The sequence below is a fragment of the Manis javanica genome, chromosome 12 (genome assembly GCF_040802235.1).
Source record: "Manis javanica isolate MJ-LG chromosome 12, MJ_LKY, whole genome shotgun sequence".
NCBI lineage: Eukaryota > Metazoa > Chordata > Mammalia > Pholidota > Manidae > Manis > Manis javanica.
This window is the reverse complement of record NC_133167.1, coordinates 5,922,126-5,936,968: the sequence shown is the minus strand read 5'-3', so window position 1 is coordinate 5,936,968 and position 14,843 is coordinate 5,922,126. Positions and strand designations below refer to the sequence as shown.

The following is a 14,843-nucleotide window of genomic DNA, read 5'->3' as shown; positions in this document are numbered from 1 at the left end:
CACCCTGGTAGCTACGCCGCATCTTCCTGCTGGCTTGTAGTATTTCTGTCGGGTTGGGTTGTAAACACGCAGCAAACATTCACAGTGAGGGACGCTGTAGATGGTGCCCTGGGACACCGTCTGACAGGCGCCCACTGCAGTTGCCGTTGTACGACAGAGACTTCCGAGTTCTTCACCAAACCAAAGGAAAAAAAGCCAGGAGCTGGGTGCTTCTGCCTCTAGGTATGGTGGTGTCTGGAAACGGGGGCGCTTCCCTTGCTAACGATAAGAAAAGCATCTTCCGCAGCAACGAACGTCACCTCCCACTCACCGTCACGCGAGCAGCTTCCCTCCTATACATTGAAGCCGCTTTGCATGGCTGTGTGTCTGAGTGAATTTGGGACTGAAAAAAATGGGATTTGGCCTGTGAGTAGGACAGAAACTGAGCCTTGGAAAAAACATACAGCTACGTGGCTGGGACAGAAAGAGCATCCAGAGCAAGAGAGTGGACAACTTGGTGTTGGAAAGCAGCTAAGGAAACCAGGATCTGGCCTCCCAGCCTACCGAGAATGGTCACACCGAATGCTCCCTGCACAGTGGCAGCTAGGGTCACGTGCGAGGTGCCCTGGCATGCACATATTTGCCCGGGGTGGGTTGGGGAGGGGCATCTGTTCTCAATGTGGATCCCTGATGGAGGTAACCTCCTCTCAAAGGGAAGCCTCAGCGTCTCCTGTCACTGGGGCCTGGGCCAGGACGTAGCTATGGCAGATGCTGTGGATACAGAACAGCACACTTGGTGAGAAAGACAGCCCGAGGAGCCCACCCATACCGTCCCTAGGTGCCCCGGAAAAGGTGATGTCAGCTTCTTGCTGAGCACATGTGGAGTTGCTTTCTGGAGCAGGGCCAGCCTCATAGGCACACCACCCATGCCACTGCACAGGGCCCCACCCTCCAAAGGAACCCACAAATTTTATAGCTCTCCTTGTTCTGGAGGAGCCCGTCCTTATCAGGAGTTAGGACTGTAAATGACCTTGGAGGAAAGCCTGAGCATAAACTGCACGATGTAATAAAGGCCTGGGTACCCCAATCCCTAAACAGTAGCAGACTGGAACCATTAGCATCCAGGAGAAAAGAAATTCAGACAAGGCCCAATCTGAGGCCTGAGGACGTCTGCCTCCTGTCCCCGCTGAGCAGGGCCTGTGGGGAGGGGCTTTCTGGCCTTACTGCATTATTGCTAAGGGTTGCCTGGCCTAGTTCTTGCTTTAGATAACAGCACTTTGTTCTATGAGGTCAACATGGAGTTTTCAGCAAACCTTTGTGTGGTCCTCATCAAGCCTCTAGTTCAGGATTCCTCCACATATTTCCATACTGGAGAGCTGCCTCCAATGAGGCAGATTCTTCCCTGAACATCACAAGAGATGTCCTTGTATGGGAAAGGAACAAAACCAGGGAGCCAGCATCCCCCTCCCTATTTGAAGGAAGCTGTCTTAGCAAAGTTATATGTATTTTCTGGATGGGCTCCGTGTTACTTACCCATGAAAGGGGGTAAAGAGTTCTGGAGTTATAATTAAGTCACACAGAGCAGAGAGGTTATGGCTGGGAGGAGGGCCTTGGTGTCCCCTCAGAGCTCCTGCCCAGGCCCCCGTGACAGGAGACGCTGAGGCTTCCCTTTGAGAGGAGGTTACCTCCATCAGGGATCCACATTGAGAACAGATGCCCCTCCCCAACCCACCCGGGCAAATATGTGCATGCCAGGGCACCTCCCACGTGACCCTAGCTGCCACTGTGCAGGGAGCATTCGGTGTGACCATTCTCGGTAGGCTGGGAGGCCAGATCCTGGTTTCCTTAGCTGCTTTCCAACACCAAGTTGTCCACTCTCTTGCTCTGGATGCTCTTTCTGTCCCAGCCACGGAGCTGTATGTTTTTCCCAAGGCTCAGTTTCTGTCCTACTCACAGGCCAAATCCTATTTTTCAGTCCCTTTAGAACATGGTTAAGAGAGAAGTGGGAGGTGATCAAACGAGACAGGTGTCCACAGCCTTGTTCTGGGAATTGGATGAAAAACAAGAGAGTGAACTAGAATGTTCCCCGAGAGAGCAGCAAAGTCAAATGAGTTTTCCAAGATAAGGCAGATTGATCTCTCTCTGGGTGGAAGCAGAAGGGCAGGGCCAGAGGGGAAAGGCTGGAATAGATTTATTCTGTAATGATTAATGTAAGGAGGGCACGCTGCCTTCCAATTACATGCAATTCTGCTAAGTGGCTCCAAGATAAAATGAAGACAAACAAAGTAAATGTAGGAGGCGCAGCCTGATCGGGGAAGTGAGCTGCTTTCGGCTTCCGCCGAGATGAACGCGGGACTCCAGGTTCCTGGGCCCGTGCTGGCGGGGGTGTTGCTCTTCCTGTGCGCTGGGCCCTGGGCCGAGGGCGGGAAGGTGCTGGTGTTCCCCGCGGAGGGCAGCCACTGGCTCAGCATGAAGAAGGCCGTGCAGGCGCTCCAGGCCAGGGGCCACCAAATAGTGGTCCTTGCGCCAGAGGTGAATATGCATATCAAGGGAGAGGACTTTTTCACCCTGAAGACCTATGCTGTCCCATACACCCAGGATGAATTTGATGACCTCTTCTTAAGCCAGCGTCAAATGGTTTTCGAAAGACAACATTTTCTGAAGACATTTTGGAAATCTACAACAATAATGAAAAGTTTTAGTGAACTTATTTACAAATCTTGTAAGGATCTGCTGTATAACAAGGACTTGATCAGGCACCTAAACGACACCTCCTTTGATGTGGTTTTAACCGATCCTGTGTTCCCATGTGGGGCATTGCTGGCTGAGTACCTATCGATTCCTGCTGTGTATTTTTTGCGTGTCATTCCATGTGAATTAGATTTTGAGGGCACACAGTGCCCAAACCCTTATTCATATATTCCTAGATTTTTAACACAAAATTCAGACCACATGACATTCCTGCAAAGGGTAAAGAACATGCTCTACCCTCTGGCTCTGATGCACATTTGCCAATTTTCTTATGGTCCTTATTCAAGTCTTGCTTCTGAAATTCTTCAAAGAGAGGTGTCGCTGGTGGATGTTCTCGGCTCTGCATCGGTGTGGCTGTTCAGAGCAGACTTTGTGTTCGACTACCCCAGGCCGATCATGCCAAACATGGCCTTCATTGGGGGCATAAACTGTGCCAACAGGAAGCCATTATCTCAGGTCTGTATCAGTTCCAATCAGTGTTCCAGGGGGAACACATTTTTTTTAAACCTTTCTTCCAGGTGCTTACTTATCTACCAATCTTTGTACAGATTTCTACTTTTTATTATCCTTCTAACAGTCTTTGAGAAGTTGTTAAAGTGCCTCCACTGGTGGAATAAAGCTCTGCATTGGTCACCAAGCAAAATGAGAGGCACAAGGGAGGGTCAATGGCAGGACTGACAAGCAAGGGTGTCATTCAACCAAGATCGTCCCTTTTGTAAAGGCACTGTCTTCGTGGCTGTGCACTCTTCTCCAGCTGTGCAGCTGCAGGGAAATTGAACTGGGAACTGATCGAGCGGGGTGTTTTGCTTGTGGGTGTTCATTAGGAGGATAGAGGAACTAGCGCATTGCATTTGTTGACCTGATAGTTGTTAGCGGTCCTATCTCGGAAGGGACTAAGGTATGACCACAGGAGACACAAACACCCAAAGGAAGCGGAAGTTTCAGAGATCAAAAAACTAAATGCAAGGGAGACCATGCTGGGGAAGATGGGAGCTCTGTGATGGGAGAAAGAAATAATTGAGTCCAGTTTTCCAGAGATGAGCTGCACTGACAAGACGTTTTCTGACAAGAGTTGGTGTCTGGCGTGTAATACGGGGACGTCGCAGGGATGGACTGCGTATCAGATGGCTCTTCTCCTTGGGATGCTAAAGTCATCGAAGGAGAGTGGAAGGGCTTAGGGAAGAGATAACACTATGAGCCTGTAAACCCATTCAAGGTGGGAACAGCGATGAAATTAGTCTAAAAGGTGACGGGCTCCTTAGAAGGGGCTGATCATAGCACCAATCCCACCCAACCCCACCGTAAACTTCCATGGGAGGAAATAGCGTCAGAGGCAGCTTTTAACCGTGAATATTTGGGTTTAATTGAAATAGGCCTTTTGGAAGCTGTTTTCTTTAGCCACTGAGTTAGCCGTCTTTTTTTGCCTATTTATGCTGTGTTCACTTAGTACTAACTTTTGTGACTCTAGATCTTTCATAGTGTTTGTAGTTTTACTTCTGTATACCTCTTTTTATTAATGTGAATATTACTGCAAAGGACTCTACATCACATTTCTTTTTGCCAAAGCCACAAGGAATCAATTGTACTTGGTTTTCTTTTTCCTTTATGCAATACATTTATTCACTTGTAAAATATATATGTTCTATTAGATTTATAAAAATTGAATAGGAAGTCATTTAAAGAGGAATTTTTGCTCTTTTAACTTTTTCTATGTGAATATATTATGTAGAGTTAACTGCATTGGTTCAAATGCTCACTCCCATTTTTCTAACCGAATGACCAGAATGGGCAAGTGACCTAATCATTTTAGCCTCAATATTGTCAATATGAACACACAATGAATATTATCTATTATGATTATTTAAAGGGTGCCCAGCAGGACAAGATATGTCATCTGGAGACCTTTAGATATGCTTATACCAGTTTTTTTGGAACATGAACATCATTTACACTTAAATTCTCAAGTATTATACACTATAGGTGAACTGTTATCATTTTCCACTAAACTCTTTCTCACTTTGGGATTTCGTCATTCCTTATCTTTTGGTTTGGTGTGCTCTTATGTGTGACTCCTCTAGTTTGTAGAAATTCTCTCCAAATAGGAAAGATCAAAGTTAGAGGCTTTTTACTCTGTTGATTTTTTAAATACACAAATTAAAAAAAATTTTTTTTCATTTCATTAAGTCTAATTTTCTTTATTATCTAATTTTCTTTATTATCTGTACTTTTGGTGTCATATTCAAGAAATCACTTGGGAAATTTAATGTCATGATTCTTCAACCTCTCTTTTCTTCTAGTTTTCTAGTTTTCGGTCTTATATTTAGGTCTTGCTGTGGCGGTCGATGTCGTCCCTTTTCTGGGCATCTGACAGCACCTTGTAGGCCTGCGCCGCTTGCTTGAATCTCCTCTCGGCCGCCTCCTTGTTCCCAGGGTTTCCGTCGGGGAGCCACTTGGGCGCCAGTGTGCGGTCGGCCTTCCTGATGCCCTCCGGCGAGGCCCGGCGGGGCACGCCCAGCACCTGGTAGTGGTCCAGCATGTCGGCGGCCGGGGAGGCCCAGCGGCCACGCGCTCCACAAGGGCCGCATCCGGGCGGGCGTGAGCGCGACGCGGCCCGGCCGCCGGGGAAGGGCGCCCCTGTGGCGCAGCGCCCGCCTCCCTGGGGTCAGGCCGCCTCCCGGAAGGCCTCGACTGGGGATTCGCCCCACTCCCTGCGCGGCTCTCTGTGACGTCTACACGCAGGAGCAGAAGTCCGCCCACCCCGAGACCCGCCCACGCGGGCTCCTCCCACCTGGCCGGCCGTGATCTCCAAAGCCAACTGGGAATAGAGTGAGGGCTGCCTTAGAAAATGATTCTCTTGAAGGAGGCTTTATGTCAGGCTTACCCTGGGCGCTGCTGCAGGGAAGAGCCAGGGGAGGGAGTTCGATCTGATCCAGAGTTCAAGGACGGTCCTATCATTTGTCAAGGGCAGTTTTCCAACGTTTTGGACCTGGGGACACTTTTGCTTTTGTTTATGTGGCTTGTACCTATCAGTACTTAGTCCGTTAGAAATTAGAACAATCAAAAACATTCACTAAGCAATTCCCTGACAATAAACCCATTACACGCTGACTTCAGATATATTTTTTATGGGAAAATACTTTTCAGAACTGAAAAATTTAGTCAAGAGTGACTTCATTTTGCATTTCTGGCTTAATAGAAGAGAGCGGGATTCTTATATCTGTGTCTGCTTTCAATCTGTTGCTATATCCCATTTCATGTCGTAAACTGGGATACTTGTCTGTCCACCTAGGATAGAATGAGAGTGAAAAAGGCAAATATCACTATTACTGAAATAGTTTTGACCTTGCAAAATTCCCAGAAAAAATTCTTGGGTATCCCCGGTGCCCTGATCGATGTTTGGGAACTGCTGGTCTCGTATATCAAAATAATTCCAATTTGCAGGCCATGTTCATAGCGCCATGGGTCAATGGGGTACACTGGTTATTTCCAATAAACCGCTGTATCATGATCAGTTTTTTTTTTTGGCATTTGCTAATATCTGACATGTACATATGGTGACAGAGACAGTATATTCTGTGTATGTATCAAAGCAGAGAATATAGGGTGACATGTAAGGCAACACCAGTAAAGGTCACTTAGTTCTAAGAGGAAGAAAGGGAAAGTGGCCCCAAAAGAGTGCTGTAAATACCCAGAACAAGCTGCTGCTGTGACCCTGACAGACCCTCAGCCCTGGACGGGGCACTTCCTAAGCACATGGTAAGCAGCAGCAGGGAGCTGACTGGTCGCAGAGTCCACTGTGCGCAAAGCCAAGTGGGAAAGTGCAGAACCTGCTTGGGGAAGGTTAAGTGACCCCAAAGGACTGGAGGCAAAGGGGCAGAGGCAAGGGTCAAGCAAGTGGAGGGGCTGGAGAGGGGAAAGGCCTTGGACAGGAGGGCTGGAGTCCCGTCCAGGGAGTTTGGAGAGTCAGGTCCAGGAGTCTGAATTTCACTCTGAGCCCTAGGAAGCTGCTGACCAAGGTTTCAGGGGAGCTGGAGGGGTGGGTCCACACAGGGTCAGCTGGTGCAGGGAATCAGGGGGATAGGGGTAGATGGTGTTAAAGGCTGAGATCTTGAAACAGGACCTTGGCAGCTGGGCCAGAGACAGTGGTAGAATGACCCAGATTCAGCACTTGCTTGCTTGGACATGGGGCCCAGAGCAAAGGGAGAAGGGAAGTCACAAAGCACACAAAAGCGTTACTAGGTGTTTACTGTCTGCAGATCCTTGGACAGCACCTCGGCGCCCTCCTTGTAAGGCAGAGCTGTGACCCCAAAGTGCCCAGGTGCACAGAGGCCTCACAAAGTTTTACAACTCTGCGTGAGGCAGGAAGGTCATAAACTCATTACCGTGGTGACTGTGTGTTTACAGCCCGTTTACTCTGTGTAATCTGCAGGTGAACTCTCATGACACTGAGGCTTCAGAGAGTCATCCCCCTTGGTGTTTAACTGGACTGTGAATTTCAGGACTGCAGATAAGAGCACACCAGTGAGAATCAGCGTTGCTTCCTCTCTTCTGCTCACCCAGCACGTTGGTCCTGGAGAATGGCCAGCTTGTGGGATGGGGTGGGGAGCTTCAGAATGCAGGTGTGGGGGCATATGCACGTATGTGCAGTGTGTGGAAGCACATGCAAGACAGGAGGACTGAGGAGGAAGGACGGTGGCACAGGGAAAAGGGACTCCACCTACATATACTAAGTCCCAGGATGTTCCAGAATGAGACAGGCCCTCTGACCGTGCCCCCCAGGACATCAAAGCTTTAAAGTTAGCAGTTTCTCCACAACCCTCCTAACAGGTCCCCAATGACTGGGTGGCCAGTGATGTCCATGGTCAAAATATTTAGATCTGTGCTTTCATTCTAGGCTTGTAGAGAATGGCAATGAATCCCAAACGGAAAGTGAGATGCTCCATGTATTTCACCTGGGTGATGATGGTGGGGATCACAGTTTTGCTTTTGACTTGTAGCTGGTTGTAAATTTTGGCCCTGGCCTCAGTGCTACTGTCTGGGCCTTGCTGGAGGCCATGGGCAATTACAGTGAAGGGCCAGGTCTCTAGGGTCTCTAGTCTCTGAAACCCCGGGGCGGGATCTCAGCTCCACCACCTAGTAAGTGCAGGCCTCTGGCAAATTGCTTTGTCTCTCTGTGTCTTCATTTGTAAAATGGGAATAATAGCATTTCCCTTCACAGGGTGGTTTTAGGGGATTACAGAAGATTTGTTGTGAACCGCTTAGCACCGTCTTTGGCATAGAGTAAATGCTTACTAAGTACTTTTCCTCTTGTTTTGCCCATTTTCCCCTTTGCTTCAGCCCATTTGGGAAATTCAGTCCCCAGAATTTCCCAAATGTTTTCTTTCCCCGGGTCTGTGTGACGAGTATAGTTTAACTTACTTTTGCTTGCTCATCTGTTTTACTTTCTTATTTACCAAGTGTTCTCTCCCTGCCTCTGTGAATGAACACAGCTCTGTCCTGGGAAAGGCCTTCTGAGCATGCGTACTCAGGTGGGCTTCCCCTCCCCTCATTTCCTTCCCATGTGTTTGTTAGTTTAAATTGTCAATCTGACTCTTGTGATGGAGCATGAGTTCTGAGAAGGAAGGGACTCATCTGTGATGGCCTCTGGTGGAGCCACCAGGCCCAGGGCTGTGCTGCACACAATATATATTTGTTGGCTGAATGAATAAAAAAAAATTGTTGCTCTGTTCGTACAGAGCCCTGAGTGCATTGCAGAGAAGGACGTTCGTAAAGGTTTCCATGGGCCAAAGGTGGGCTTCCAATGGCATGTTCTTTTCTTTCTAAAAGGCATATTCATATTTCTATTTCGTTTCTGGAGAGGAAGTCTACTTTGTCCTTACATAGCCTTTTCTCTGCTTGGGCAACATTCTCTTGGTCCCTGGAAATAACGAATTTAATGGATTCAAAGATGCTGGAGATGCTTTGCCTTCTGTTCATTCATGAATGGGAGCTGAGGTTCTTTCATCTGAAAAATTTTTCCATCTGAATTATTCTTTTTGCCTATTAAGATATCCAGTGACGCTCTGCCCTCCTTATCTCTAAAAGAAATCTTCCTGTCATCTTCATCTGACAGCTACAGCCACGTGACACGGTCAAACAGTAACTTGGTGCATCGATTAGTGCTTGCGCCGTGGAAGTAGAACAGGGCACACCTCTGGGAGGCGAAAGGCTTGGTGACAGGGCAACATGGCGGCAGGATCCCAGGGTCCACGGCCGCTGGTCCTGGGCCTGCTGCTGTGCGTGCTTGGCCCCATTGTGTCCCAGGGTGGGAAGCTGTTGTTGGTCCCCATGGACGGCAGCCACTGGCTGAGCTTGCTTGGGGTCCTCCAGCAGCTGCAGGAGAGGGGACATGACATAGTCGTCACAGCGCCTGAGGCCTCCATGCACATTAAAAAAGGAGCGTTTTACACCTTGAATACGTACCCTGTGCCATACCAAAGGCAGGACCTGGAGGAGACTGTTACCAGTCTTGGGCACAACATTTTTGAGAACGAGCATTTCCTGTGGTGTGTGGTCAAAACATACAAGAGAATCAAAAAGGACTCTGCTCTCCTCCTGTCCGCCTGCTCCTATTTACTGCACAACAAGGAGCTGATGGCCTCCCTGGTGGAAAGCCGCTTCGATGTCGTGCTTACAGACCCTTTCCTTCCTTGCGGGCCCATTGTCGCCCAGTACTTGGCTCTGCCTGCTGTGTTCTTCTCAAATGCCCTGCCGTGCGGCCTGGATTTTCAGGGTACCCAGTGTCCCAACCCTCCATCCTATGTGCCCAGGGCTCTGTCCCTGAACTCAGATCGCATGACCTTCCTGCAGAGGGTGAAGAACATGCTCATCGCCTTCTCAGAGAACTTGCTGTGCAATGTGGCTTATTCCCCGTATGAACCGCTTGCCTCACAAGTCCTTCAGCGAGATGTGACTGTCCAGGACCTTATGAGCTCTTCATCTATCTGGATTCTCAGAGGTGACTTTGTGAAGGATTACCCCAGGCCCGTGATGCCCAATATGATTTTTGTTGGTGGGATCAACTGCAACAGCCATAATCCACTCTCTCGGGTGTGTATGTGAGTGGGATCTTTACAAGTTTATATTCTTGCAAGTATTTTGGAGAAACGAACTTGCCACAGATAAATGCTGAATGAGCAGGCTGAGACACTCTCAAGTGTTCTCTTTTGTTAATTTCTATCTTGCACGTCTCCTGGGTCTGATTTGTAATTTATATCTGTCTTTGGCATCATCTTCTGGGTTATTTCTTTGTATGGGACACATTGAGACAGTATCATTTGGGCATTTTACTTTGTGTGCTCCAGGAGAGAGTAATCAGTTAAATGCCACAAGGGTTAAATGCTATAAGCACAGAGCGTTGGGACCAGGGTACCTTGCAGAAAACAAATATGTGCTGCTTGCACCTTGCCCTGGGTTAGGTCAGGCACGTGTGATTCCCAGATTGTTGAAATAATTCTTTATTTATGTACATTTATAGATTCTGACAGGGAAATTTGCCTGTATGGTCCAGGTTTAAGCTCCAGTTTTTAGATATTCTGATAGAAAACTGGATCCTGCAGTATCTTGGGTTCTAATAACTAAATAACCAGACAGTCAAGTACTGACACTGGGCATGAGTCACACTCAATACAACAGTTACATGCTAATTTATTTCCCTACAGAATTTACAGTGCGCAAAAAGTAGCATTCACATCCTCTTCCAAATCTCAACACAGGTGACAGAGAATAGCAGAAGCGGCTTCTTCGGATGAGGAGTTGCAAAACGTTCTCTGTAGAAGTGATATTTCAGTGGGTATTCATTTGTTTATTCTTCAACTATTGCTGAAGGATCTGCTGGCATCCCCGGTGCTTTCCAGATGCCAGTCTGACTCCTAATAAGGATCTACCGTCACCCTGGGAGAACGTTGGATCTTCTTCCCAGGGTGTCTCCAGTGTGATTTGTGTTTTAAGTGATCATGAAAATGTCATGACAAGGAGAAACCTCGGGTGACAGGAAGTATACCAAGTGAGAAATCAGGCACTGGGTGGATGCCTCCACTAGACCGCTGCATGACCAGACCCTGTCCTTGGTGCTCTGAGTCCTCCCCTGTTTCATAGAGATCTGGTGGCCCCTGCGGATTCCCTGGCACTAAGATTCTGACCCCAGTGGCCTATTGGACAACTGTGTGGCTGGCGTGGTCTGCGTAAGGAAGAAGGAGGTGTTGATTTTCTGAAGGCAAAATGAGAAAACCTAATGCTATAGAAAACCATTAATGATTCTTGTTAAGATAGAGGAAAAGGAAGAGGTGAAAGATTACCCAACCAACGGGCACATCTCAGATCAAAGGGAAAAAGCTAGTCAGCATGGCCAAGGTGGAGAGGTGTTAAAGAGAAATATTTCTGGCATCATCATGGAGGACCCAAAAGAAAACAATTGTGTTTCACTTCCACTTTGAAATGTTAAACTTTGGAGATGGTTGTGCCTCCTAGAAATTCTATTCAACATAGAAGGGCTTGTCTGTAAGTGTGCATGTGTTGGAGGAGGTCACTGAGAGGGGCTGACCAACAGCCGATACATGAGCTGGACCTGGGCAGTCAGAGGCTCCTCTCTCCACCCCCTGAGTCTCTGTCCTTGGAATGTGTGCTTTACCTGCCGTTCCCACTGTGGGAGCTGTTCCGAGCACTTAGCCTTGAGAGAGAAGGTGTTGCTGGGAATGTCTGGGTAGTATACCTGACTGAGCCCAGCTAAGGCCTCTACATAAGATTAAGATTTGATGGGTGAGTTCGGGGATCTGCTGGTCTTGGGGCCACCCAAGCCAAGCCAAGTCAATTCTCTTGCTTATTAAAGCTGCTACCTATCAAACTGGAGAAGCCCGTCTCTTTCTTCAGTCTCTCCCAGGTTCTGTGCATGGGCAAATTCATAATCCAACACTGAGTTTTTAGAGTATACTCTATGTATTCTAGGTGCAATCTTTTTACCAATTATATGTGAAGTATTTTTCTCCTGTTTTGTGGGTTTCCTTTTCACTTTTTTAATGGTATCTTTGAAGCACAAAATTTTAAATTTTGATCAACAACAATCTATTCTTTCATCGTTGTGCTCTTGTTGTCATAGGTCAAGACTTTTGCATATGTTTCCTTGTAATATTTTGGTAGTTTTGGCTCTTATATTTAGGCCTATCATCAATTTTGGGTTAACTTTTGTGTATGGTATGAGATAAGGATATAGTTGTTTTAAAATTATTTTGCACATGGATAGCCACTTTTTTCAGTGCCATTTGTTGAAAAGACTCTTCTTTCCCCTTTGAATTATCTTGGGGCTCTTGTGGATAATCATTTGACTGTAAATGTGAGGGTTTATTTCTGAACATTCAATTCCAGAAATACAATTGATTTTGCATATTGATCTTGTATCTTGTAACCTTGCTGAAATTGTTTATTTCTTCTAAGTCTTTTTTTTTCAGTGGATTTCTTAGGACCATGTCATCTGCAAATAGAGATACTTGAATTTCCCCTTTACCATCTGGATGAGCTTATCTCTTCTTTTTGCCTGATCCCCTGTGCAGAACCTCCAGTACAACATTGAATAAGTGTAGGAAGGCAGGACATCCTTGTCTTGTCCCTGATCTTAGGGGGAGAGGATTCCAATGTCTCCCCAGTAAACATTCTGGGGAGGTTTTTTTTATAGATGCCAAGAATACTTGATTGAGGAAATGCCCATCTCTTTCTAGTTTGTTGAATGTTCTTATCATACAAGGTGCTGGATTTTGTCCAATACTTTTTGTCTGTTGATATAGATAAATGTATGTTGTTTGTCCTTTAATCTAATGATATGTATGTTACATGAATTATTTCAAGGTTGAAACCAACCTTGTGTTCCTGGGATAATCACTCTTGATCATAGTGTATAATCTCTGTCTGCTGTGGGATTTGGCTTGATACTATTTTGTTAAGGCCTTTAAAACATATATTGACTTATAAGGGGAATAAGGGGCCTTACGATGAGCACACATAATGAGGGTGAGGGGGCACGGGGAAGGCAGCATAGCACAGACAAGACAAGTAGTGTCTCTGCAGCATCTTAAGACACTGATGGACAGTGACTGTAATGGGGTATGTGTGGGGGTTTGATAATGGGGGGAATCTAGTAACCACATTGTTGCTCATGTAATGATATATTAATGATACCAAAACAAAAAAAATTAAATTAAAAAAGGTTTATATCAATGGCACCTTAATTACAAAAAAGGAAAAATATTACAATAAATAAAACAGAATTCTAGTAAAAAAAAGATTGGCCTGTAGTTTTAGTTTTTATGAGGCTCTTGTCTGGCCTTGGTATCAGAATATTATTGACATTAAAAATGGCCAGGAGGTACTTGAAAAGATGCTTAACATCACTAATCATCAGGGAAATGCAAATCAAAACCACAATGAGATATAACCTCAAACTTCTTAGGATGGCTGTTACAAGAGACAAGAGATAACAAGTGTTGAAGAAGATGCGGAGAAAAGGGAACCCTTGTGCACTGTTGGTGGGAAAGTAAATTGGTTCAGCTACTGTGGAAAACAGTATGGAGTTTCCTCAAAAAGTTAAAGGTAGAACTACCATATGATCCAACAATCCCACTTCTGAATATATATCCACAGGAAATGAAATCACGCCTCAGAGAGATATCTACACTCCCATGTTCATTGCAGCATTATTCATGATAGCCAAGATATACAAATAATCTATGACATATATATATTTAGTTTTCTCTCCTACCTCCCACAAACATGTTTAAGTTGCACCAAGGCCCAGCTCAGCTATTTTGGCCAGGAGGCCTCTTCTCCCAGGACTGATCACATGCCCATTGTGTCTGCACACACCTACTTTAGGACAGTGACCATGTCTTGGGCATCTTTGTATACTTAGCTAGTGCCTGGCTTGTGGGTGGCAGTCAGTATATTCTCTCTGAGCTGTTTTGAACACTAGGCTACATACTGTTCCCCGACTACCCCCAGTATGCTGTTCTTTGCTGAAGTTGATTCCTCTGCCTAAAATGTGTCCTTCTACAAACAAGTTGTTCTTTTATTCATGTGTCCCTAATGATGTATTCATGTCTTTAGTAGACCATATCTTGTTGCACTTATGTGATTTGTTTATTAAATTTCTCCTAAAGGCAGGGATAGATCTTGTATTCCTGTACAGTTGATTTTTGAACAGCATTGGTTTGAACTGTGCACGTCTCCTTATACATGGATTTTTTTCAATAAAAATATTGGAATAATTTTTAGAGGTTGTTAGCAATTAAAAAAAGATGTTCTTTTTTCTAGATTATGTTATTGTAATACAGTGTATAACACATATACAAAGTGTGTGTTGATAGACTATATATGTTATCAGTAAGGCTTTGGGTCAACAGTAATCTATTAATAATTGAGTTTTTGGGGAGTCAAAATTTATACAAGTATTTTTACTGTGTGGGGGGTCAGTGTCCCTAATCCCTGCATTGTTCAAGGGTCAATTGTACATCCTTTGTACCTAGCATGGTGCCTGTCACATATTTGTGGAGTTGAATAAATACAAAAGTGTCTGTGAGAAATACCATGTTTTTCGATTTTTAGAGACTAGAAAATAGAACACACAGAAAAGTATGAAAAATATATATGCACATTTTATTAAGCTAATATGAAGTGGGTATCCTGCGCCTTATAACAGTCAAGAAATAGCGCCAATATGCAGACATCTGCCCTGGGTACCTGCTCGCTATCACACCCTTCCTACCTACTCCAGCTTCTCTGAAGATTATTTCCTTACTTCTCTGTGGTTTTGCCATCTGGGCATCTCTAAATAACACAGATGAACTTTCCTTGTTTGGGTACTTTATGTAAATATAATCATGTTGTATTAATTTTTTTATCTTGCTTTATCTTGCTGTGTTTGAGAAATGCGTGTTGTGTGTTCTTGCAAGTTACGGTGCATAAGTTTTCAGTTCTGAATAGCAGTCCATCACATGAATACACTGGGATTTCATTCACACATTCTACTGTTTACGGACACTGGGTTGGATCCAGCTTTTGACAATAGTGGACAATGGTACAATGGCCAT

The 14,843-nt window shown here is 45.6% G+C and overlaps 2 pseudogenes; both read left to right on the top strand.

Moving 5' to 3' along the window:
* The first annotated feature begins 2,272 nt into the window (after positions 1–2,272).
* Positions 2,273–4,699, top strand: LOC140844914 (UDP-glucuronosyltransferase 1A3 pseudogene; annotated as a pseudogene).
* Positions 4,700–8,033: 3,334 nt separating this feature from the next.
* LOC140844916 (UDP-glucuronosyltransferase 1A1 pseudogene) lies at positions 8,034–14,843 on the top strand (annotated as a pseudogene).